Source organism: Hemiscyllium ocellatum, unplaced genomic scaffold (assembly GCF_020745735.1).
Source record: "Hemiscyllium ocellatum isolate sHemOce1 unplaced genomic scaffold, sHemOce1.pat.X.cur. scaffold_2670_pat_ctg1, whole genome shotgun sequence".
NCBI lineage: Eukaryota > Metazoa > Chordata > Chondrichthyes > Orectolobiformes > Hemiscylliidae > Hemiscyllium > Hemiscyllium ocellatum.
Genome location: NW_026868159.1, coordinates 1 through 22,596, shown reverse-complemented (window position 1 = coordinate 22,596; position 22,596 = coordinate 1). Strand labels below are relative to the sequence as shown.

Here is a 22,596-nt window from a genome sequence, read left to right as displayed (position 1 = left end):
CCTTAGCGAAGCCTTGACTGCGATCTGCAGCAGAGCTCTGACCATGTGCTCCAAACTTGTTCATAAAAGCCCGAGAGTGAGGGGGGCAAGCCATTCACCCCAGCAAGTCCACACTCAGCCTCTGATGAGCATCCCATCCAGGCCCAACCACTATCCTCTCAGCCTGCATTCCCCAAAGCCAATCCAGCGAACCTGCACATCTTTGGCTGTGGGAGGAAAGCAAAGCACCCGCAGTAGCCCATGGAGAGAAGGTGCAAACTCGACACAAACAGAAAGCCAAGGGAGGAATCAAAGTCAGGTCCCCGATGCTGCGAGGCAGCAGTGCTACCCACTGAGCCACCATGCCAGCCCCAGGAGATTCTCAGCAGGTTTTCAGCCATTGTGTCTGTGCTGTCTGTTTCAGGGAATTCAGCTTTAATCCTGCAGATCCCCAAAAGAGCTGCGTAAGGCGACAGGGAACACCCCACCCATCAACTGAATGCAGATAAGCAGTTGCAAAGCAGATTAAGGACAGACAAGGAAGAGTCAGACACCCCAGATGGGATTTGAACCCAGAACCCCTGGCTTAGGAGGCCAGTGCCTTATCCATTAGGCCACTGGAGCTGCACAGTTCCATGCAGCATGGCAGACTTTAAATACTGCGCCCTGACCTCTCATTGTGTGTTTTTGTGGATTTTCTCCTCTCAATGCACTGTGAGGATCCAAGATGGTGGTGATCTCGGACGATGGTGTTGCAGAGCTCGGCACCACAGCACAAGCGCCCAATCCGTTCCATCGCGATATCCTAGGAGTCTGAAAATGTTGTGGAGTCCCAGGACATTGTGAAAAATCAACTTTCCTGCGTTTCCTTCGTCCAGAGATGTTGAAGACGGATGGGGCAGTGTCCGAGGCCAGGCCCCCGGCCCAGCCTGCAGGATCCTTGGGCTCGATTGCCTACCAGGCCCTGGCCAAATCTCGCGCGATCTTGGTTAAGCAGATAGAGGAGAAGCTGGCCCCGATCTCTATCGTGCTGCAGAAGCATGAACAGCAGCTGGGAGACCTGGAAAAGAGGACGGATGAGGTTGGACACAGAGGCACAGCGGTGGAAGCTGATACCGCTTCCTCTAAGGATAGGATCCAAGCATCGGAGGCTGAGGGCTGACCATACAGAGGTTTATAAAATCATGAGGAACATGAATAGGGTAAACAGCCAAGGTCTTTTCCCTGGGGTGTGGGAGTCCAGAACTAGAGGGCTTAGGTTTAGGGTGAGAGGGAAAAGATATAAAAGAGACCAAAGGGACAACATTTTCAGGCAGAAGGTGGTGTGTGTGTGTGGAATGAGCTGCCAGAGGAAGTGGTCGAGGCTGGTACAATTACATCATTTCAAAGGCATCTGGATGGGTATACGTATAGGAAGTGTTGGAGGGAGATGGGCCGGGTGCTGGCAGGTGGGACTAGATTGGGTCGGGATATCTGTTCGACCGAGGGTGTGTTTGTGTGCTGTACATCTCTATGACTCGATGACTGGAAGTGTCAGTCTGAGTCAATCCGTTGTCTAGCTACGGGCAAGGTGACTCCATTGGATGATGTGAACCCAGCTGATGACCCCTTTGGCCAAAGCTAGAGAACATTCTGGAAGATCAGGGAAAAGAAGGATATGAACACACACCTGGATGCCAGTCCCTTAGCGAAGCCTTGACTGCGATCTGCAGCAGAGCTCTGACCATGTGCTCCAAACTTGTTCATAAAAGCCCGAGAGTGAGGGGGGCAAGCCATTCACCCCAGCAAGTCCACACTCAGCCTCTGATGAGCATCCCATCCAGGCCCAACCACTATCCTCTCAGCCTGCATTCCCCAAAGCCAATCCAGCGAACCTGCACATCTTTGGGCTGTGGGAGGAAAGCAAAGCACCCGCAGTAGCCCATGGAGAGAAGGTGCAAACTCGACACAAACAGAAAGCCAAGGGAGGAATCAAAGTCAGGTCCCCGATGCTGCGAGGCAGCAGTGCTACCCACTGAGCCACCATGCCAGCCCCAGGAGATTCTCAGCAGGTTTTCAGCCATTGTGTCTGTGCTGTCTGTTTCAGGGAATTCAGCTTTAATCCTGCAGATCCCCAAAAGAGCTGCGTAAGGCGACAGGGAACAACACCCCACCCATCAACTGAATGCAGATAAGCAGTTGTTGGCAAAGCAGATTAAGGACAGACAAGGAAGAGTCAGACACCCCAGATGGGATTTGAACCCAGAACCCCTGGCTTAGGAAGCCAGTGCCTTATCCATTAGGCCACTGGAGCTGCACAGTTCCATGCAGCATGGCAGACTTTAAATACTGCGCCCTGACCTCTCATTGTGTGTTTTTGTGGATTTTCTCCTCTCAATGCACTGTGAGGATCCAAGATGGTGGTGATCTCGGACGATGGTGTTGCAGAGCTCGGCACCACAGCACAAGCGCCCAATCCGTTCCATCGCGATATCCTAGGAGTCTGAAAATGTTGTGGAGTCCCAGGACATTGTGAAAAATCAACTTTCCTGCGTTTCCTTCGTCCAGAGATGTTGAAGACGGATGGGGCAGTGTCCGAGGCCAGGCCCCCGGCCCAGCCTGCAGGATCCTTGGGCTCGATTGCCTACCAGGCCCTGGCCAAATCTCGCGCGATCTTGGTTAAGCAGATAGAGGAGAAGCTGGCCCCGATCTCTATCGTGCTGCAGAAGCATGAACAGCAGCTGGGAGACCTGGAAAAGAGGACGGATGAGGTTGGACACAGAGGCACAGCGGTGGAAGCTGATACCGCTTCCTCTAAGGATAGGATCCAAGCATCGGAGGCTGAGGGCTGACCATACAGAGGTTTATAAAATCATGAGGAACATGAATAGGGTAAACAGCCAAGGTCTTTTCCCTGGGGTGTGGGAGTCCAGAACTAGAGGGCTTAGGTTTAGGGTGAGAGGGAAAAGATATAAAAGAGACCAAAGGGACAACATTTTCAGGCAGAAGGTGGTGTGTGTGTGTGGAATGAGCTGCCAGAGGAAGTGGTCGAGGCTGGTACAATTACATCATTTCAAAGGCATCTGGATGGGTATACGTATAGGAAGAGTTTGGAGGGAGATGGGCCGGGTGCTGGCAGGTGGGACTAGATTGGGTCGGGATATCTGTTCGACCGAGGGTGTGTTTGTGTGCTGTACATCTCTATGACTCGATGACTGGAAGTGTCAGTCTGAGTCAATCCGTTGTCTAGCTACGGGCAAGGTGACTCCATTGGATGATGTGAACCCAGCTGATGACCCCTTTGGCCAAAGCTAGAGAACATTCTGGAAGATCAGGGAAAAGAAGGATATGAACACACACCTGGATGCCAGTCCCTTAGCGAAGCCTTGACTGCGATCTGCAGCAGAGCTCTGACCATGTGCTCCAAACTTGTTCATAAAAACCCGAGAGTGAGGGGGGCAAGCCATTCACCCCAGCAAGTCCACACTCAGCCTCTGATGAGCATCCCATCCAGGCCCAACCACTATCCTCTCAGCCTGCATTCCCCAAAGCCAATCCAGCGAACCTGCACATCTTTGGGCTGTGGGAGGAAAGCAAAGCACCCGCAGTAGCCCATGGAGAGAAGGTGCAAACTCGACACAAACAGAAAGCCAAGGGAGGAATCAAAGTCAGGTCCCCGATGCTGCGAGGCAGCAGTGCTACCCACTGAGCCACCATGCCAGCCCCAGGAGATTCTCAGCAGGTTTTCAGCCATTGTGTCTGTGCTGTCTGTTTCAGGGAATTCAGCTTTAATCCTGCAGATCCCCAAAAGAGCTGCGTAAGGCGACAGGGAACACCCACCCATCAACTGAATGCAGATAAGCAGTTGTTGGCAAAGCAGATTAAGGACAGACAAGGAAGAGTCAGACACCCCAGATGGGATTTGAACCCAGAACCCCTGGCTTAGGAGGCCAGTGCCTTATCCATTAGGCCACTGGAGCTGCACAGTTCCATGCAGCATGGCAGACTTTAAATACTGCGCCCTGACCTCTCATTGTGTGTTTTTGTGGATTTTCTCCTCTCAATGCACTGTGAGGATCCAAGATGGTGGTGATCTCGGACGATGGTGTTGCAGAGCTCGGCACCACAGCACAAGCGCCCAATCCGTTCCATCGCGATATCCTAGGAGTCTGAAAATGTTGTGGAGTCCCAGGACATTGTGAAAAATCAACTTTCCTGCGTTTCCTTCGTCCAGAGATGTTGAAGACGGATGGGGCAGTGTCCGAGGCCAGGCCCCCGGCCCAGCCTGCAGGATCCTTGGGCTCGATTGCCTACCAGGCCCTGGCCAAATCTCGCGCGATCTTGGTTAAGCAGATAGAGGAGAAGCTGGCCCCGATCTCTATCGTGCTGCAGAAGCATGAACAGCAGCTGGGAGACCTGGAAAAGAGGACGGATGAGGTTGGACACAGAGGCACAGCGGTGGAAGCTGATACCGCTTCCTCTAAGGATAGGATCCAAGCATCGGAGGCTGAGGGCTGACCATACAGAGGTTTATAAAATCATGAGGAACATGAATAGGGTAAACAGCCAAGGTCTTTTCCCTGGGGTGTGGGAGTCCAGAACTAGAGGGCTTAGGTTTAGGGTGAGAGGGAAAAGATATAAAAGAGACCAAAGGGACAACATTTTCAGGCAGAAGGTGGTGTGTGTGTGTGGAATGAGCTGCCAGAGGAAGTGGTCGAGGCTGGTACAATTACATCATTTCAAAGGCATCTGGATGGGTATACGTATAGGAAGAGTTTGGAGGGAGATGGGCCGGGTGCTGGCAGGTGGGACTAGATTGGGTCGGGATATCTGTTCGACCGAGGGTGTGTTTGTGTGCTGTACATCTCTATGACTCGATGACTGGAAGTGTCAGTCTGAGTCAATCCGTTGTCTAGCTACGGGCAAGGTGACTCCATTGGATGATGTGAACCCAGCTGATGACCCCTTTGGCCAAAGCTAGAGAACATTCTGGAAGATCAGGGAAAAGAAGGATATGAACACACACCTGGATGCCAGTCCCTTAGCGAAGCCTTGACTGCGATCTGCAGCAGAGCTCTGACCATGTGCTCCAAACTTGTTCATAAAAGCCCGAGAGTGAGGGGGGCAAGCCATTCACCCCAGCAAGTCCACACTCAGCCTCTGATGAGCATCCCATCCAGGCCCAACCACTATCCTCTCAGCCTGCATTCCCCAAAGCCAATCCAGCGAACCTGCACATCTTTGGGCTGTGGGAGGAAAGCAAAGCACCCGCAGTAGCCCATGGAGAGAAGGTGCAAACTCGACACAAACAGAAAGCCAAGGGAGGAATCAAAGTCAGGTCCCCGATGCTGCGAGGCAGCAGTGCTACCCACTGAGCCACCATGCCAGCCCAGGAGATTCTCAGCAGGTTTTCAGCCATTGTGTCTGTGCTGTCTGTTTCAGGGAATTCAGCTTTAATCCTGCAGATCCCCAAAAGAGCTGCGTAAGGCGACAGGGAACACCCCACCCATCAACTGAATGCAGATAAGCAGTTGTTGGCAAAGCAGATTAAGGACAGACAAGGAAGAGTCAGACACCCCAGATGGGATTTGAACCCAGAACCCCTGGCTTAGGAAGCCAGTGCCTTATCCATTAGGCCACTGGAGCTGCACAGTTCCATGCAGCATGGCAGACTTTAAATACTGCGCCCTGACCTCTCATTGTGTGTTTTTTGTGGATTTTCTCCTCTCAATGCACTGTGAGGATCCAAGATGGTGGTGATCTCGGACGATGGTGTTGCAGAGCTCGGCACCACAGCACAAGCGCCCAATCCGTTCCATCGCGATATCCTAGGAGTCTGAAAATGTTGTGGAGTCCCAGGACATTGTGAAAAATCAACTTTCCTGCGTTTCCTTCGTCCAGAGATGTTGAAGACGGATGGGGCAGTGTCCGAGGCCAGGCCCCCGGCCCAGCCTGCAGGATCCTTGGGCTCGATTGCCTACCAGGCCCTGGCCAAATCTCGCGCGATCTTGGTTAAGCAGATAGAGGAGAAGCTGGCCCCGATCTCTATCGTGCTGCAGAAGCATGAACAGCAGCTGGGAGACCTGGAAAAGAGGACGGATGAGGTTGGACACAGAGGCACAGCGGTGGAAGCTGATACCGCTTCCTCTAAGGATAGGATCCAAGCATCGGAGGCTGAGGGCTGACCATACAGAGGTTTATAAAATCATGAGGAACATGAATAGGGTAAACAGCCAAGGTCTTTTCCCTGGGTGTGGGAGTCCAGAACTAGAGGGCTTAGGTTTAGGGTGAGAGGGAAAAGATATAAAAGAGACCAAAGGGACAACATTTTCAGGCAGAAGGTGGTGTGTGTGTGTGGAATGAGCTGCCAGAGGAAGTGGTCGAGGCTGGTACAATTACATCATTTCAAAGGCATCTGGATGGGTATACGTATAGGAAGAGTTTGGAGGGAGATGGGCCGGGTGCTGGCAGGTGGGACTAGATTGGGTCGGGATATCTGTTCGACCGAGGGTGTGTTTGTGTGCTGTACATCTCTATGACTCGATGACTGGAAGTGTCAGTCTGAGTCAATCCGTTGTCTAGCTACGGGCAAGGTGACTCCATTGGATGATGTGAACCCAGCTGATGACCCCTTTGGCCAAAGCTAGAGAACATTCTGGAAGATCAGGGAAAAGAAGGATATGAACACACACCTGGATGCCAGTCCCTTAGCGAAGCCTTGACTGCGATCTGCAGCAGAGCTCTGACCATGTGCTCCAAACTTGTTCATAAAAGCCCGAGAGTGAGGGGGGCAAGCCATTCACCCCAGCAAGTCCACACTCAGCCTCTGATGAGCATCCCATCCAGGCCCAACCACTATCCTCTCAGCCTGCATTCCCCAAAGCCAATCCAGCGAACCTGCACATCTTTGGGCTGTGGGAGGAAAGCAAAGCACCCGCAGTAGCCCATGGAGAGAAGGTGCAAACTCGACACAAACAGAAAGCCAAGGGAGGAATCAAAGTCAGGTCCCCGATGCTGCGAGGCAGCAGTGCTACCCACTGAGCCACCATGCCAGCCCCAGGAGATTCTCAGCAGGTTTTCAGCCATTGTGTCTGTGCTGTCTGTTTCAGGGAATTCAGCTTTAATCCTGCAGATCCCCAAAAGAGCTGCGTAAGGCGACAGGGAACACCCCACCCATCAACTGAATGCAGATAAGCAGTTGTTGGCAAAGCAGATTAAGGACAGACAAGGAAGAGTCAGACACCCCAGATGGGATTTGAACCCAGAACCCCTGGCTTAGGAGCCAGTGCCTTATCCATTAGGCCACTGGAGCTGCACAGTTCCATGCAGCATGGCAGACTTTAAATACTGCGCCCTGACCTCTCATTGTGTGTTTTTGTGGATTTTCTCCTCTCAATGCACTGTGAGGATCCAAGATGGTGGTGATCTCGGACGATGGTGTTGCAGAGCTCGGCACCACAGCACAAGCGCCCAATCCGTTCCATCGCGATATCCTAGGAGTCTGAAAATGTTGTGGAGTCCCAGGACATTGTGAAAAATCAACTTTCCTGCGTTTCCTTCGTCCAGAGATGTTGAAGACGGATGGGGCAGTGTCCGAGGCCAGGCCCCCGCCCAGCCTGCAGGATCCTTGGGCTCGATTGCCTACCAGGCCCTGGCCAAATCTCGCGCGATCTTGGTTAAGCAGATAGAGGAGAAGCTGGCCCCGATCTCTATCGTGCTGCAGAAGCATGAACAGCAGCTGGGAGACCTGGAAAAGAGGACGGATGAGGTTGGACACAGAGGCACAGCGGTGGAAGCTGATACCGCTTCCTCTAAGGATAGGATCCAAGCATCGGAGGCTGAGGGCTGACCATACAGAGGTTTATAAAATCATGAGGAACATGAATAGGGTAAACAGCCAAGGTCTTTTCCCTGGTGTGTGGGAGTCCAGAACTAGAGGGCTTAGGTTTAGGGTGAGAGGGAAAAGATATAAAAGAGACCAAAGGGACAACATTTTCAGGCAGAAGGTGGTGTGTGTGTGTGGAATGAGCTGCCAGAGGAAGTGGTCGAGGCTGGTACAATTACATCATTTCAAAGGCATCTGGATGGGTATACGTATAGGAAGAGTTTGGAGGGAGATGGGCCGGGTGCTGGCAGGTGGGACTAGATTGGGTCGGGATATCTGTTCGACCGAGGGTGTGTTTGTGTGCTGTACATCTCTATGACTCGATGACTGGAAGTGTCAGTCTGAGTCAATCCGTTGTCTAGCTACGGGCAAGGTGACTCCATTGGATGATGTGAACCCAGCTGATGACCCCTTTGGCCAAAGCTAGAGAACATTCTGGAAGATCAGGGAAAAGAAGGATATGAACACACACCTGGATGCCAGTCCCTTAGCGAAGCCTTGACTGCGATCTGCAGCAGAGCTCTGACCATGTGCTCCAAACTTGTTCATAAAAGCCCGAGAGTGAGGGGGGCAAGCCATTCACCCCAGCAAGTCCACACTCAGCCTCTGATGAGCATCCCATCCAGGCCCAACCACTATCCTCTCAGCCTGCATTCCCCAAAGCCAATCCAGCGAACCTGCACATCTTTGGGCTGTGGGAGGAAAGCAAAGCACCCGCAGTAGCCCATGGAGAGAAGGTGCAAACTCGACACAAACAGAAAGCCAAGGGAGGAATCAAAGTCAGGTCCCCGATGCTGCGAGGCAGCAGTGCTACCCACTGAGCCACCATGCCAGCCCCAGGAGATTCTCAGCAGGTTTTCAGCCATTGTGTCTGTGCTGTCTGTTTCAGGGAATTCAGCTTTAATCCTGCAGATCCCCAAAAGAGCTGCGTAAGGCGACAGGGAACACCCACCCATCAACTGAATGCAGATAAGCAGTTGTTGGCAAAGCAGATTAAGGACAGACAAGGAAGAGTCAGACACCCCAGATGGGATTTGAACCCAGAACCCCTGGCTTAGGAAGCCAGTGCCTTATCCATTAGGCCACTGGAGCTGCACAGTTTCATGCAGCATGGCAGACTTTAAATACTGCGCCCTGACCTCTCATTGTGTGTTTTTGTGGATTTTCTCCTCTCAATGCACTGTGAGGATCCAAGATGGTGGTGATCTCGGACGATGGTGTTGCAGAGCTCGGCACCACAGCACAAGCGCCCAATCCGTTCCATCGCGATATCCTAGGAGTCTGAAAATGTTGTGGAGTCCCAGGACATTGTGAAAAATCAACTTTCCTGCGTTTCCTTCGTCCAGAGATGTTGAAGACGGATGGGGCAGTGTCCGAGGCCAGGCCCCCGGCCCAGCCTGCAGGATCCTTGGGCTCGATTGCCTACCAGGCCCTGGCCAAATCTCGCGCGATCTTGGTTAAGCAGATAGAGGAGAAGCTGGCCCCGATCTCTATCGTGCTGCAGAAGCATGAACAGCAGCTGGGAGACCTGGAAAAGAGGACGGATGAGGTTGGACACAGAGGCACAGCGGTGGAAGCTGATACCGCTTCCTCTAAGGATAGGATCCAAGCATCGGAGGCTGAGGGCTGACCATACAGAGGTTTATAAAATCATGAGGAACATGAATAGGGTAAACAGCCAAGGTCTTTTCCCTGGGGTGTGGGAGTCCAGAACTAGAGGGCTTAGGTTTAGGGTGAGAGGGAAAAGATATAAAAGAGACCAAAGGGACAACATTTTCAGGCAGAAGGTGGTGTGTGTGTGTGGAATGAGCTGCCAGAGGAAGTGGTCGAGGCTGGTACAATTACATCATTTCAAAGGCATCTGGATGGGTATACGTATAGGAAGAGTTTGGAGGGAGATGGGCCGGGTGCTGGCAGGTGGGACTAGATTGGGTCGGGATATCTGTTCGACCGAGGGTGTGTTTGTGTGCTGTACATCTCTATGACTCGATGACTGGAAGTGTCAGTCTGAGTCAATCCGTTGTCTAGCTACGGGCAAGGTGACTCCATTGGATGATGTGAACCCAGCTGATGACCCCTTTGGCCAAAGCTAGAGAACATTCTGGAAGATCAGGGAAAAGAAGGATATGAACACACACCTGGATGCCAGTCCCTTAGCGAAGCCTTGACTGCGATCTGCAGCAGAGCTCTGACCATGTGCTCCAAACTTGTTCATAAAAGCCCGAGAGTGAGGGGGGCAAGCCATTCACCCCAGCAAGTCCACACTCAGCCTCTGATGAGCATCCCATCCAGGCCCAACCACTATCCTCTCAGCCTGCATTCCCCAAAGCCAATCCAGCGAACCTGCACATCTTTGGGCTGTGGGAGGAAAGCAAAGCACCCGCAGTAGCCCATGGAGAGAAGGTGCAAACTCGACACAAACAGAAAGCCAAGGGAGGAATCAAAGTCAGGTCCCCGATGCTGCGAGGCAGCAGTGCTACCCACTGAGCCACCATGCCAGCCCCAGGAGATTCTCAGCAGGTTTTCAGCCATTGTGTCTGTGCTGTCTGTTTCAGGGAATTCAGCTTTAATCCTGCAGATCCCCAAAAGGCTGCGTAAGGCGACAGGGAACACCCCACCCATCAACTGAATGCAGATAAGCAGTTGTTGGCAAAGCAGATTAAGGACAGACAAGGAAGAGTCAGACACCCCAGATGGGATTTGAACCCAGAACCCCTGGCTTAGGAAGCCAGTGCCTTATCCATTAGGCCACTGGAGCTGCACAGTTCCATGCAGCATGGCAGACTTTAAATACTGCGCCCTGACCTCTCATTGTGTGTTTTTGTGGATTTTCTCCTCTCAATGCACTGTGAGGATCCAAGATGGTGGTGATCTCGGACGATGGTGTTGCAGAGCTCGGCACCACAGCACAAGCGCCCAATCCGTTCCATCGCGATATCCTAGGAGTCTGAAAATGTTGTGGAGTCCCAGGACATTGTGAAAAATCAACTTTCCTGCGTTTCCTTCGTCCAGAGATGTTGAAGACGGATGGGGCAGTGTCCGAGGCCAGGCCCCCGGCCCAGCCTGCAGGATCCTTGGGCTCGATTGCCTACCAGGCCCTGGCCAAATCTCGCGCGATCTTGGTTAAGCAGATAGAGGAGAAGCTGGCCCCGATCTCTATCGTGCTGCAGAAGCATGAACAGCAGCTGGGAGACCTGGAAAAGAGGACGGATGAGGTTGGACACAGAGGCACAGCGGTGGAAGCTGATACCGCTTCCTCTAAGGATAGGATCCAAGCATCGGAGGCTGAGGGCTGACCATACAGAGGTTTATAAAATCATGAGGAACATGAATAGGGTAAACAGCCAAGGTCTTTTCCCTGGTGTGTGGGAGTCCAGAACTAGAGGGCTTAGGTTTAGGTGAGAGGGAAAAGATATAAAAGAGACCAAAGGGACAACATTTTCAGGCAGAAGGTGGTGTGTGTGTGTGGAATGAGCTGCCAGAGGAAGTGGTCGAGGCTGGTACAATTACATCATTTCAAAGGCATCTGGATGGGTATACGTATAGGAAGAGTTTGGAGGGAGATGGGCCGGGTGCTGGCAGGTGGGACTAGATTGGGTCGGGATATCTGTTCGACCGAGGGTGTGTTTGTGTGCTGTACATCTCTATGACTCGATGACTGGAAGTGTCAGTCTGAGTCAATCCGTTGTCTAGCTACGGGCAAGGTGACTCCATTGGATGATGTGAACCCAGCTGATGACCCCTTTGGCCAAAGCTAGAGAACATTCTGGAAGATCAGGGAAAAGAAGGATATGAACACACACCTGGATGCCAGTCCCTTAGCGAAGCCTTGACTGCGATCTGCAGCAGAGCTCTGACCATGTGCTCCAAACTTGTTCATAAAAACCCGAGAGTGAGGGGGGCAAGCCATTCACCCCAGCAAGTCCACACTCAGCCTCTGATGAGCATCCCATCCAGGCCCAACCACTATCCTCTCAGCCTGCATTCCCCAAAGCCAATCCAGCGAACCTGCACATCTTTGGGCTGTGGGAGGAAAGCAAAGCACCCGCAGTAGCCCATGGAGAGAAGGTGCAAACTCGACACAAACAGAAAGCCAAGGGAGGAATCAAAGTCAGGTCCCCGATGCTGCGAGGCAGCAGTGCTACCCACTGAGCCACCATGCCAGCCCCAGGAGATTCTCAGCAGGTTTTCAGCCATTGTGTCTGTGCTGTCTGTTTCAGGGAATTCAGCTTTAATCCTGCAGATCCCCAAAAGGCTGCGTAAGGCGACAGGGAACACCCCACCCATCAACTGAATGCAGATAAGCAGTTGTTGGCAAAGCAGATTAAGGACAGACAAGGAAGAGTCAGACACCCCAGATGGGATTTGAACCCAGAACCCCTGGCTTAGGAGCCAGTGCCTTATCCATTAGGCCACTGGAGCTGCACAGTTCCATGCAGCATGGCAGACTTTAAATACTGCGCCCTGACCTCTCATTGTGTGTTTTTGTGGATTTTCTCCTCTCAATGCACTGTGAGGATCCAAGATGGTGGTGATCTCGGACGATGGTGTTGCAGAGCTCGGCACCACAGCACAAGCGCCCAATCCGTTCCATCGCGATATCCTAGGAGTCTGAAAATGTTGTGGAGTCCCAGGACATTGTGAAAAATCAACTTTCCTGCGTTTCCTTCGTCCAGAGATGTTGAAGACGGATGGGGCAGTGTCCGAGGCCAGGCCCCCGGCCCAGCCTGCAGGATCCTTGGGCTCGATTGCCTACCAGGCCCTGGCCAAATCTCGCGCGATCTTGGTTAAGCAGATAGAGGAGAAGCTGGCCCCGATCTCTATCGTGCTGCAGAAGCATGAACAGCAGCTGGGAGACCTGGAAAAGAGGACGGATGAGGTTGGACACAGAGGCACAGCGGTGGAAGCTGATACCGCTTCCTCTAAGGATAGGATCCAAGCATCGGAGGCTGAGGGCTGACCATACAGAGGTTTATAAAATCATGAGGAACATGAATAGGGTAAACAGCCAAGGTCTTTTCCCTGGGGTGTGGGAGTCCAGAACTAGAGGGCTTAGGTTTAGGGTGAGAGGGAAAAGATATAAAAGAGACCAAAGGGACAACATTTTCAGGCAGAAGGTGGTGTGTGTGTGTGGAATGAGCTGCCAGAGGAAGTGGTCGAGGCTGGTACAATTACATCATTTCAAAGGCATCTGGATGGGTATACGTATAGGAAGAGTTTGGAGGGAGATGGGCCGGGTGCTGGCAGGTGGGACTAGATTGGGTCGGGATATCTGTTCGACCGAGGGTGTGTTTGTGTGCTGTACATCTCTATGACTCGATGACTGGAAGTGTCAGTCTGAGTCAATCCGTTGTCTAGCTACGGGCAAGGTGACTCCATTGGATGATGTGAACCCAGCTGATGACCCCTTTGGCCAAAGCTAGAGAACATTCTGGAAGATCAGGGAAAAGAAGGATATGAACACACACCTGGATGCCAGTCCCTTAGCGAAGCCTTGACTGCGATCTGCAGCAGAGCTCTGACCATGTGCTCCAAACTTGTTCATAAAAGCCCGAGAGTGAGGGGGGCAAGCCATTCACCCCAGCAAGTCCACACTCAGCCTCTGATGAGCATCCCATCCAGGCCCAACCACTATCCTCTCAGCCTGCATTCCCCAAAGCCAATCCAGCGAACCTGCACATCTTTGGGCTGTGGGAGGAAAGCAAAGCACCCGCAGTAGCCCATGGAGAGAAGGTGCAAACTCGACACAAACAGAAAGCCAAGGGAGGAATCAAAGTCAGGTCCCCGATGCTGCGAGGCAGCAGTGCTACCCACTGAGCCACCATGCCAGCCCCAGGAGATTCTCAGCAGGTTTTCAGCCATTGTGTCTGTGCTGTCTGTTTCAGGGAATTCAGCTTTAATCCTGCAGATCCCCAAAAGAGCTGCGTAAGGCGACAGGGAACACCCCACCCATCAACTGAATGCAGATAAGCAGTTGTTGGCAAAGCAGATTAAGGACAGACAAGGAAGAGTCAGACACCCCAGATGGGATTTGAACCAGAACCCCTGGCTTAGGAGGCCAGTGCCTTATCCATTAGGCCACTGGAGCTGCACAGTTCATGCAGCATGGCAGACTTTAAATACTGCGCCCTGACCTCTCATTGTGTGTTTTTGTGGATTTTCTCCTCTCAATGCACTGTGAGGATCCAAGATGGTGGTGATCTCGGACGATGGTGTTGCAGAGCTCGGCACCACAGCACAAGCGCCCAATCCGTTCCATCGCGATATCCTAGGAGTCTGAAAATGTTGTGGAGTCCCAGGACATTGTGAAAAATCAACTTTCCTGCGTTTCCTTCGTCCAGAGATGTTGAAGACGGATGGGGCAGTGTCCGAGGCCAGGCCCCCGGCCCAGCCTGCAGGATCCTTGGGCTCGATTGCCTACCAGGCCCTGGCCAAATCTCGCGCGATCTTGGTTAAGCAGATAGAGGAGAAGCTGGCCCCGATCTCTATCGTGCTGCAGAAGCATGAACAGCAGCTGGGAGACCTGGAAAAGAGGACGGATGAGGTTGGACACAGAGGCACAGCGGTGGAAGCTGATACCGCTTCCTCTAAGGATAGGATCCAAGCATCGGAGGCTGAGGGCTGACCATACAGAGGTTTATAAAATCATGAGGAACATGAATAGGGTAAACAGCCAAGGTCTTTTCCCTGGGGTGTGGGAGTCCAGAACTAGAGGGCTTAGGTTTAGGGTGAGAGGGAAAAGATATAAAAGAGACCAAAGGGACAACATTTTCAGGCAGAAGGTGGTGTGTGTGTGTGGAATGAGCTGCCAGAGGAAGTGGTCGAGGCTGGTACAATTACATCATTTCAAAGGCATCTGGATGGGTATACGTATAGGAAGAGTTTGGAGGGAGATGGGCCGGGTGCTGGCAGGTGGGACTAGATTGGGTCGGGATATCTGTTCGACCGAGGGTGTGTTTGTGTGCTGTACATCTCTATGACTCGATGACTGGAAGTGTCAGTCTGAGTCAATCCGTTGTCTAGCTACGGGCAAGGTGACTCCATTGGATGATGTGAACCCAGCTGATGACCCCTTTGGCCAAAGCTAGAGAACATTCTGGAAGATCAGGGAAAAGAAGGATATGAACACACACCTGGATGCCAGTCCCTTAGCGAAGCCTTGACTGCGATCTGCAGCAGAGCTCTGACCATGTGCTCCAAACTTGTTCATAAAAGCCCGAGAGTGAGGGGGGCAAGCCATTCACCCCAGCAAGTCCACACTCAGCCTCTGATGAGCATCCCATCCAGGCCCAACCACTATCCTCTCAGCCTGCATTCCCCAAAGCCAATCCAGCGAACCTGCACATCTTTGGGCTGTGGGAGGAAAGCAAAGCACCCGCAGTAGCCCATGGAGAGAAGGTGCAAACTCGACACAAACAGAAAGCCAAGGGAGGAATCAAAGTCAGGTCCCCGATGCTGCGAGGCAGCAGTGCTACCCACTGAGCCACCATGCCAGCCCCAGGAGATTCTCAGCAGGTTTTCAGCCATTGTGTCTGTGCTGTCTGTTTCAGGGAATTCAGCTTTAATCCTGCAGATCCCCAAAAGCTGCGTAAGGCGACAGGGAACACCCCATCCCATCAACTGAATGCAGATAAGCAGTTGTTGGCAAAGCAGATTAAGGACAGACAAGGAAGAGTCAGACACCCCAGATGGGATTTGAACCCAGAACCCCTGGCTTAGGAGGCCAGTGCCTTATCCATTAGGCCACTGGAGCTGCACAGTTCATGCAGCATGGCAGACTTTAAATACTGCGCCCTGACCTCTCATTGTGTGTTTTTGTGGATTTTCTCCTCTCAATGCACTGTGAGGATCCAAGATGGTGGTGATCTCGGACGATGGTGTTGCAGAGCTCGGCACCACAGCACAAGCGCCCAATCCGTTCCATCGCGATATCCTAGGAGTCTGAAAATGTTGTGGAGTCCCAGGACATTGTGAAAAATCAACTTTCCTGCGTTTCCTTCGTCCAGAGATGTTGAAGACGGATGGGGCAGTGTCCGAGGCCAGGCCCCCGCCCAGCCTGCAGGATCCTTGGGCTCGATTGCCTACCAGGCCCTGGCCAAATCTCGCGCGATCTTGGTTAAGCAGATAGAGGAGAAGCTGGCCCCGATCTCTATCGTGCTGCAGAAGCATGAACAGCAGCTGGGAGACCTGGAAAAGAGGACGGATGAGGTTGGACACAGAGGCACAGCGGTGGAAGCTGATACCGCTTCCTCTAAGGATAGGATCCAAGCATCGGAGGCTGAGGGCTGACCATACAGAGGTTTATAAAATCATGAGGAACATGAATAGGGTAAACAGCCAAGGTCTTTTCCCTGGGTGTGGGAGTCCAGAACTAGAGGGCTTAGGTTTAGGGTGAGAGGGAAAAGATATAAAAGAGACCAAAGGGACAACATTTTCAGGCAGAAGGTGGTGTGTGTGTGTGGAATGAGCTGCCAGAGGAAGTGGTCGAGGCTGGTACAATTACATCATTTCAAAGGCATCTGGATGGGTATACGTATAGGAAGAGTTTGGAGGGAGATGGGCCGGGTGCTGGCAGGTGGGACTAGATTGGGTCGGGATATCTGTTCGACCGAGGGTGTGTTTGTGTGCTGTACATCTCTATGACTCGATGACTGGAAGTGTCAGTCTGAGTCAATCCGTTGTCTAGCTACGGGCAAGGTGACTCCATTGGATGATGTGAACCCAGCTGATGACCCCTTTGGCCAAAGCTAGAGAACATTCTGGAAGATCAGGGAAAAGAAGGATATGAACACACACCTGGATGCCAGTCCCTTAGCGAAGCCTTGACTGCGATCTGCAGCAGAGCTCTGACCATGTGCTCCAAACTTGTTCATAAAAGCCCGAGAGTGAGGGGGGCAAGCCATTCACCCCAGCAAGTCCACACTCAGCCTCTGATGAGCATCCCATCCAGGCCCAACCACTATCCTCTCAGCCTGCATTCCCCAAAGCCAATCCAGCGAACCTGCACATCTTTGGGCTGTGGGAGGAAAGCAAAGCACCCGCAGTAGCCCATGGAGAGAAGGTGCAAACTCGACACAAACAGAAAGCCAAGGGAGGAATCAAAGTCAGGTCCCCGATGCTGCGAGGCAGCAGTGCTACCCACTGAGCCACCATGCCAGCCCCAGGAGATTCTCAGCAGGTTTTCAGCCATTGTGTCTGTGCTGTCTGTTTCAGGGAATTCAGCTTTAATCCTGCAGATCCCCAAAAGAGCTGCGTAAGGCGACAGGGAACACCTCACCCATCAACTGAATGCAGATAAGCAGTTGTTGGCAAAGCAGATTAAGGACAGACAAGGAAGAGTCAGACACCCCAGATGGGATTTGAACCAGAACCCCTGGCTTAGGAGGCCAGTGCCTTATCCATTAGGCCACTGGAGCTGCACAGTTTCATGCAGCATGGCAGACTTTAAATACTGCGCCCTGACCTCTCATTGTGTGTTTTTGTGGATTTTCTCCTCTCAATGCACTGTGAGGATCCAAGATGGTGGTGATCTCGGACGATGGTGTTGCAGAGCTCGGCACCACAGCACAAGCGCCCAATCCGTTCCATCGCGATATCCTAGGAGTCTGAAAATGTTGTGGAGTCCCAGGACATTGTGAAAAATCAACTTTCCTGCGTTTCCTTCGTCCAGAGATGTTGAAGACGGATGGGGCAGTGTCCGAGGCCAGGCCCCCGGCCCAGCCTGCAGGATCCTTGGGCTCGATTGCCTACCAGGCCCTGGCCAAATCTCGCGCGATCTTGGTTAAGCAGATAGAGGAGAAGCTGGCCCCGATCTCTATCGTGCTGCAGAAGCATGAACAGCAGCTGGGAGACCTGGAAAAGAGGACGGATGAGGTTGGACACAGAGGCACAGCGGTGGAAGCTGATACCGCTTCCTCTAAGGATAGGATCCAAGCATCGGAGGCTGAGGGCTGACCATACAGAGGTTTATAAAATCATGAGGAACATGAATAGGGTAAACAGCCAAGGTCTTTTCCCTGGGGTGTGGGAGTCCAGAACTAGAGGGCTTAGGTTTAGGGTGAGGGGAAAAGATATAAAAGAGACCAAAGGGACAACATTTTCAGGCAGAAGGTGGTGTGTGTGTGTGGAATGAGCTGCCAGAGGAAGTGGTCGAGGCTGGTACAATTACATCATTTCAAAGGCATCTGGATGGGTATACGTATAGGAAGAGTTTGGAGGGAGATGGGCCGGGTGCTGGCAGGTGGGACTAGATTGGGTCGGGATATCTGTTCGACCGAGGGTGTGTTTGTGTGCTGTACATCTCTATGACTCGATGACTGGAAGTGTCAGTCTGAGTCAATCCGTTGTCTAGCTACGGGCAAGGTGACTCCATTGGATGATGTGAACCCAGCTGATGACCCCTTTGGCCAAAGCTAGAGAACATTCTGGAAGATCAGGGAAAAGAAGGATATGAACACACACCTGGATGCCAGTCCCTTAGCGAAGCCTTGACTGCGATCTGCAGCAGAGCTCTGACCATGTGCTCCAAACTTGTTCATAAAAGCCCGAGAGTGAGGGGGGCAAGCCATTCACCCCAGCAAGTCCACACTCAGCCTCTGATGAGCATCCCATCCAGGCCCAACCACTATCCTCTCAGCCTGCATTCCCCAAAGCCAATCCAGCGAACCTGCACATCTTTGGGCTGTGGGAGGAAAGCAAAGCACCCGCAGTAGCCCATGGAGAGAAGGTGCAAACTCGACACAAACAGAAAGCCAAGGGAGGAATCAAAGTCAGGTCCCCGATGCTGCGAGGCAGCAGTGCTACCCACTGAGCCACCATGCCAGCCCCAGGAGATTCTCAGCAGGTTTTCAGCCATTGTGTCTGTGCTGTCTGTTTCAGGGAATTCAGCTTTAATCCTGCAGATCCCCAAAAGAGCTGCGTAAGGCGACACCTCACCCTATCAACTGAATGCAGATAAGCAGTTGTTGGCAAAGCAGATTAAGGACAGACAAGGAAGAGTCAGACACCCCAGATGGGATTTGAACCCAGAACCCCTGGCTTAGGAGGCCAGTGCCTTATCCATTAGGCCACTGGAGCTGCACAGTTCCATGCAGCATGGCAGACTTTAAATACTGCGCCCTGACCTCTCATTGTGTGTTTTTGTGGATTTTCTCCTCTCAATGCACTGTGAGGATCCAAGATGGTGGTGATCTCGGACGATGGTGTTGCAGAGCTCGGCACCACAGCACAAGCGCCCAATCCGTTCCATCGCGATATCCTAGGAGTCTGAAAATGTTGTGGAGTCCCAGGACATTGTGAAAAATCAACTTTCCTGCGTTTCCTTCGTCCAGAGATGTTGAAGACGGATGGGGCAGTGTCCGAGGCCAGGCCCCCGGCCCAGCCTGCAGGATCCTTGGGCTCGATTGCCTACCAGGCCCTGGCCAAATCTCGCGCGATCTTGGTTAAGCAGATAGAGGAGAAGCTGGCCCCGATCTCTATCGTGCTGCAGAAGCATGAACAGCAGCTGGGAGACCTGGAAAAGAGGACGGATGAGGTTGGACACAGAGGCACAGCGGTGGAAGCTGATACCGCTTCCTCTAAGGATAGGATCCAAGCATCGGAGGCTGAGGGCTGACCATACAGAGGTTTATAAAATCATGAGGAACATGAATAGGGTAAACAGCCAAGGTCTTTTCCCTGGGGTGTGGGAGTCCAGAACTAGAGGGCTTAGGTTTAGGGTGAGAGGGAAAAGATATAAAAGAGACCAAAGGGACAACATTTTCAGGCAGAAGGTGGTGTGTGTGTGTGGAATGAGCTGCCAGAGGAAGTGGTCGAGGCTGGTACAATTACATCATTTCAAAGGCATCTGGATGGGTATACGTATAGGAAGAGTTTGGAGGGAGATGGGCCGGGTGCTGGCAGGTGGGACTAGATTGGGTCGGGATATCTGTTCGACCGAGGGTGTGTTTGTGTGCTGTACATCTCTATGACTCGATGACTGGAAGTGTCAGTCTGAGTCAATCCGTTGTCTAGCTACGGGCAAGGTGACTCCATTGGATGATGTGAACCCAGCTGATGACCCCTTTGGCCAAAGCTAGAGAACATTCTGGAAGATCAGGGAAAAGAAGGATATGAACACACACCTGGATGCCAGTCCCTTAGCGAAGCCTTGACTGCGATCTGCAGCAGAGCTCTGACCATGTGCTCCAAACTTGTTCATAAAAGCCCGAGAGTGAGGGGGGCAAGCCATTCACCCCAGCAAGTCCACACTCAGCCTCTGATGAGCATCCCATCCAGGCCCAACCACTATCCTCTCAGCCTGCATTCCCCAAAGCCAATCCAGCGAACCTGCACATCTTTGGGCTGTGGGAGGAAAGCAAAGCACCCGCAGTAGCCCATGGAGAGAAGGTGCAAACTCGACACAAACAGAAAGCCAAGGGAGGAATCAAAGTCAGGTCCCCGATGCTGCGAGGCAGCAGTGCTACCACTGAGCCACCATGCCAGCCCAGGAGATTCTCAGCAGGTTTTCAGCCATTGTGTCTGTGCTGTCTGTTTCAGGGAATTCAGCTTTAATCCTGCAGATTCCCAAAAGAGCTGCGTAAGGCGACAGGGAACACCTCACCCTATCAACTGAATGCAGATAAGCAGTTGTTGGCAAAGCAGATTAAGGACAGACAAGGAAGAGTCAGACACCCCAGATGGGATTTGAACCCAGAACCCCTGGCTTAGGAGGCCAGTGCCTTATCCATTAGGCCACTGGAGCTGCACAGTTCCATGCAGCATGGCAGACTTTAAATACTGCGCCCTGACCTCTCATTGTGTGTTTTTGTGGATTTTCTCCTCTCAATGCACTGTGAGGATCCAAGATGGTGGTGATCTCGGACGATGGTGTTGCAGAGCTCGGCACCACAGCACAAGCGCCCAATCCGTTCCATCGCGATATCCTAGGAGTCTGAAAATGTTGTGGAGTCCCAGGACATTGTGAAAAATCAACTTTCCTGCGTTTCCTTCGTCCAGAGATGTTGAAGACGGATGGGGCAGTGTCCGAGGCCAGGCCCCCGCCCAGCCTGCAGGATCCTTGGGCTCGATTGCCTACCAGGCCCTGGCCAAATCTCGCGCGATCTTGGTTAAGCAGATAGAGGAGAAGCTGGCCCCGATCTCTATCGTGCTGCAGAAGCATGAACAGCAGCTGGGAGACCTGGAAAAGAGGACGGATGAGGTTGGACACAGAGGCACAGCGGTGGAAGCTGATACCGCTTCCTCTAAGGATAGGATCCAAGCATCGGAGGCTGAGGGCTGACCATACAGAGGTTTATAAAATCATGAGGAACATGAATAGGGTAAACAGCCAAGGTCTTTTCCCTGGGGTGTGGGAGTCCAGAACTAGAGGGCTTAGGTTTAGGGTGAGAGGGAAAAGATATAAAAGAGACCAAAGGGACAACATTTTCAGGCAGAAGGTGGTGTGTGTGTGTGGAATGAGCTGCCAGAGGAAGTGGTCGAGGCTGGTACAATTACATCATTTCAAAGGCATCTGGATGGGTATACGTATAGGAAGAGTTTGGAGGGAGATGGGCCGGGTGCTGGCAGGTGGGACTAGATTGGGTCGGGATATCTGTTCGACCGAGGGTGTGTTTGTGTGCTGTACATCTCTATGACTCGATGACTGGAAGTGTCAGTCTGAGTCAATCCGTTGTCTAGCTACGGGCAAGGTGACTCCATTGGATGATGTGAACCCAGCTGATGACCCCTTTGGCCAAAGCTAGAGAACATTCTGGAAGATCAGGGAAAAGAAGGATATGAACACACACCTGGATGCCAGTCCCTTAGCGAAGCCTTGACTGCGATCTGCAGCAGAGCTCTGACCATGTGCTCCAAACTTGTTGATAAAAGCCCGAGAGTGAGGGGGGCAAGCCATTCACCCCAGCAAGTCCACACTCAGCCTCTGATGAGCATCCCATCCAGGCCCAACCACTATCCTCTCAGCCTGCATTCCCCAAAGCCAATCCAGCGAACCTGCACATCTTTGGGCTGTGGGAGGAAAGCAAAGCACCCGCAGTAGCCCATGGAGAGAAGGTGCAAACTCGACACAAACAGAAAGCCAAGGGAGGAATCAAAGTCAGGTCCCCGATGCTGCGAGGCAGCAGTGCTACCCACTGAGCCACCATGCCAGCCCCAGGAGATTCTCAGCAGGTTTTCAGCCATTGTGTCTGTGCTGTCTGTTTCAGGGAATTCAGCTTTAATCCTGCAGATCCCCAAAAGAGCTGCGTAAGGCGACAGGGAACACCTCACCCTATCAACTGAATGCAGATAAGCAGTTGTTGGCAAAGCAGATTAAGGACAGACAAGGAAGAGTCAGACACCCCAGATGGGATTTGAACCCAGAACCCCTGGCTTAGGAGGCCAGTGCCTTATCCATTAGGCCACTGGAGCTGCACAGTTACATGCAGCATGGCAGACTTTAAATACTGCGCCCTGACCTCTCATTGTGTGTTTTTGTGGATTTTCTCCTCTCAATGCACTGTGAGGATCCAAGATGGTGGTGATCTCGGACGATGGTGTTGCAGAGCTCGGCACCACAGCACAAGCGCCCAATCCGTTCCATCGCGATATCCTAGGAGTCTGAAAATGTTGTGGAGTCCCAGGACATTGTGAAAAATCAACTTTCCTGCGTTTCCTTCGTCCAGAGATGTTGAAGACGGATGGGGCAGTGTCCGAGGCCAGGCCCCCGGCCCAGCCTGCAGGATCCTTGGGCTCGATTGCCTACCAGGCCCTGG

At 52.4% G+C, this 22,596-nt stretch overlaps 6 non-coding genes across 6 annotated transcripts; all 6 read right to left on the bottom strand.

The window, feature by feature from the left end:
* Positions 1-530: 530 nt before the first annotated feature.
* Positions 531-603, bottom strand: trnar-ccu (transfer RNA arginine (anticodon CCU)). Its single transcript has one exon. It is a non-coding gene; the product is annotated as a tRNA-Arg (tRNA).
* A 3,262-nt stretch (positions 604-3,865) lies between these two features.
* On the bottom strand, positions 3,866-3,938 carry trnar-ccu (transfer RNA arginine (anticodon CCU)). The gene has a single exon. It is a non-coding gene; the product is annotated as a tRNA-Arg (tRNA).
* Positions 3,939-15,523: 11,585 nt separating this feature from the next.
* trnar-ccu (transfer RNA arginine (anticodon CCU)) lies at positions 15,524-15,596 on the bottom strand. Its single transcript has one exon. It is a non-coding gene; the product is annotated as a tRNA-Arg (tRNA).
* Positions 15,597-18,846: 3,250 nt separating this feature from the next.
* On the bottom strand, positions 18,847-18,919 carry trnar-ccu (transfer RNA arginine (anticodon CCU)). Its single transcript has one exon. It is a non-coding gene; the product is annotated as a tRNA-Arg (tRNA).
* Positions 18,920-20,512: 1,593 nt separating this feature from the next.
* Positions 20,513-20,585, bottom strand: trnar-ccu (transfer RNA arginine (anticodon CCU)). Its single transcript has one exon. It is a non-coding gene; the product is annotated as a tRNA-Arg (tRNA).
* Positions 20,586-22,179: 1,594 nt separating this feature from the next.
* On the bottom strand, positions 22,180-22,252 carry trnar-ccu (transfer RNA arginine (anticodon CCU)). Its single transcript has one exon. It is a non-coding gene; the product is annotated as a tRNA-Arg (tRNA).
* Positions 22,253-22,596: the final 344 nt, after the last annotated feature.